Source organism: Oncorhynchus mykiss, chromosome 19 (assembly GCF_013265735.2).
Source record: "Oncorhynchus mykiss isolate Arlee chromosome 19, USDA_OmykA_1.1, whole genome shotgun sequence".
NCBI classification, from domain to species: domain Eukaryota; kingdom Metazoa; phylum Chordata; class Actinopteri; order Salmoniformes; family Salmonidae; genus Oncorhynchus; species Oncorhynchus mykiss.
In genome coordinates this window covers 1,782,376-1,784,875 of record NC_048583.1, presented here as the reverse complement: position 1 = coordinate 1,784,875, position 2,500 = coordinate 1,782,376, and the positions used below count along the sequence as shown (strand labels likewise).

The 2,500-nt window shown below is 39.8% G+C and overlaps 7 non-coding genes across 7 annotated transcripts in view; all 7 read left to right on the top strand.

Annotated features, from left to right (window-relative positions):
* trnaq-cug overlaps positions 1-69 on the top strand; it is a 72-nt gene extending 3 nt beyond the window's left edge. The window contains exon 1 of the tRNA in view: positions 1-69. This exon is cut by the window's left edge and continues 3 nt beyond it. This is a non-coding gene — a tRNA (tRNA-Gln).
* A 468-nt stretch (positions 70-537) lies between these two features.
* Positions 538-609, top strand: trnaq-uug. Its single transcript has one exon. It is a non-coding gene; the product is annotated as a tRNA-Gln (tRNA).
* Positions 610-724: 115 nt separating this feature from the next.
* trnaq-cug lies at positions 725-796 on the top strand. The gene has a single exon. It is a non-coding gene; the product is annotated as a tRNA-Gln (tRNA).
* A 549-nt stretch (positions 797-1,345) lies between these two features.
* trnaq-uug lies at positions 1,346-1,417 on the top strand. The gene has a single exon. It is a non-coding gene; the product is annotated as a tRNA-Gln (tRNA).
* Positions 1,418-1,532: 115 nt separating this feature from the next.
* Positions 1,533-1,604, top strand: trnaq-cug. Its single transcript has one exon. It is a non-coding gene; the product is annotated as a tRNA-Gln (tRNA).
* Positions 1,605-2,055: 451 nt separating this feature from the next.
* trnaq-uug lies at positions 2,056-2,127 on the top strand. Its single transcript has one exon. It is a non-coding gene; the product is annotated as a tRNA-Gln (tRNA).
* A 115-nt stretch (positions 2,128-2,242) lies between these two features.
* Positions 2,243-2,314, top strand: trnaq-cug. Its single transcript has one exon. It is a non-coding gene; the product is annotated as a tRNA-Gln (tRNA).
* The last annotated feature ends 186 nt before the right edge of the window (positions 2,315-2,500 follow it).

The window sequence follows — 2,500 nt, the reverse complement described above, 5'->3', positions numbered from 1 at the left end:
TCTATGGTGTAATGGTTAGCACTCAGGACTCTGAATCCTGCGATCCGAGTTCAAATCTCGGTAGGACCTACCTTGATTTTGCAGTGACACACTCCTCCCTTGTCAACTTTAAAATAGTTGTGCGTGAAAGAAAAAAGTGGGTGGGAGTCGATAAGCACTCTTGTTACGCACGAATGGCTAGCCTACGGTAAATGCATACTATGAGTGCCTGGTAGTTGATACCGTTTCTGGCCAGACAATATTTGATCTGTTTTTCCGGTGAACCAAGGACAGTAAAATCTGAACCCGTCACAGAGTATTGAGTACAGGGTTCTATGCTGTAAAGGTTATCACTCAGGACTCTGAATCCGAAAATCCGAGTTAAAATCTTGGACGATCCTACCATGTCAATTAATTTGCCTCGTGGAACTAGAATATAGCTGTCCAAATATTGTTGTCAGTTGAAAGTATTTGCAACACGTGAAGGAACGACAGTCCGCTGTTGCTAATTAAACGCAGAATTATTTTTTTTTCAATTTCCATGTTGATTTAGAATATGGTTCTATGGTGTAATGGTTAGCACTCTGGACTTTGAATCCAGTGATCCGAGTTCAAATCTCGGTAGAACCTTCCTATTTTTTGTGCTGAATTATTCACATGGCCAACCAATAATCTCATAATCTGCTGTTTATCCGGTGTACAAATGACATGAAAATCGGAAGTCTACAATAATTACTCTGTATAGGGTTCTATGGTGTAATGGTTAGCACTCAGGACTCTGAATCCTGCGATCCGAGTTCAAATCTCGGTAGGACCTACCTTGATTTTGCAGTGACACACTCCTCCCTTGTACAGGGTTCTATGCTGTAAAGGTTATCACTCAGGACTCTGAATCCTACAATCCGAGTTTAAATCTTGGACGATCCTACCATGTCAATTAATTTGCCTTGTGGAACTCGAATATAGCTGTCCAAATATTGTTGTCAGTTGAAAGTATTTGCAACACGTGAAGGAACGACAGTCCACTGTTGCTAATTAAACACAGATTTTTTTTTTTCAATTTCCATGTGGATTTAGAATATGGTTCTATGGTGTAATGTGCACTCTGGACTTTGAATCCAGTGATCCGAGTTCAAATCTCGGTAGAACCTTATTATTTTTTGTGCTGAATTATTCACATGGCCAAACAATAATCTCATAATCTGCTGTTTATCCGGTGTACAAATGACAGGAAAATCAGAAGTCTACAGTAATTTCTCTGTATAGGGTTCTATGGTATTTGCAACACGTGAAGGAACGACAGTCCGCTGTTGCTAATTAAACGCAGAATTATTTTTTTTTCAATTTCCATGTTGATTTAGAATATGGTTCTATGGTGTAATGGTTAGCACTCTGGACTTTGAATCCAGTGATCCGAGTTCAAATCTCGGTAGAACCTTCCTATTTTTTGTGCTGAATTATTCACATGGCCAACCAATAATCTCATAATCTGCTGTTTATCCGGTGTACAAATGACATGAAAATCGGAAGTCTACAATAATTACTCTGTATAGGGTTCTATGGTGTAATGGTTAGCACTCAGGACTCTGAATCCTGCGATCCGAGTTCAAATCTCGGTAGGACCTACCTTGATTTTGCAGCTTGTCAACTTTAAAATAGTTGTGCGTGAAAGAAACAAGTGGGTGGGAGTCGATAAGCACTCTTGTTACGCACGAATGGCTAGCCTACGGTAAATGCATACTATGAGTGCCTGGTAGTTGATACCGTTTCTGGCCAGACAATATTTGATCTGTTTTTCCGGTGAACCAAGGACAGTAAAATCTGAACCCGTCACAGAGTATTGAGTACAGGGTTCTATGCTGTAAAGGTTATCACTCAGGACTCCGAATCCTACAATCCGAGTTTAAATCTTGGACGATCCTACCATGTCAATTAATTTGCCTCGTGGAACTCGAATATAGCTGTCCAAATATTGTTGTCAGTTGAAAGTATTTGCAACACGTGAAGGAACGACAGTCCACTGTTGCTAATTAAACACAGATTTTTTTTTTTCAATTTCCATGTGATTTAGAATATGGTTCTATGGTGTAATGGTTAGCACTCTGGACTTTGAATCCAGTGATCCGAGTTCAAATCTCGGTAGAACCTTTCTATTTTTTGTGCTGAATTATTCACATGGCCAAACAATAATCTCATAATCTGCTGTTTATCCGGTGTACAAATGACAGGAAAATCGGAAGTCTACAGTAATTGCTCTGTATAGGGTTCTATGGTGTAATGGTTAGCACTCAGGACTCTGAATCCTGCGATCCGAGTTCAAATCTCGGTAGGACCTACCTTGATTTTGCAGTGACACACTCCTCCCTTGTACAGGGTTCTATGCTGTAAAGGTTATCACTCAGGACTCTGAATCCTACAATCCGAGTTTAAATCTTGGACGATCCTACCATGTCAATTAATTTGCCTTGTGGAACTCGAATATAGCTGTCCAAATATTGTTGTCAGTTGAAAGTATTTGCAA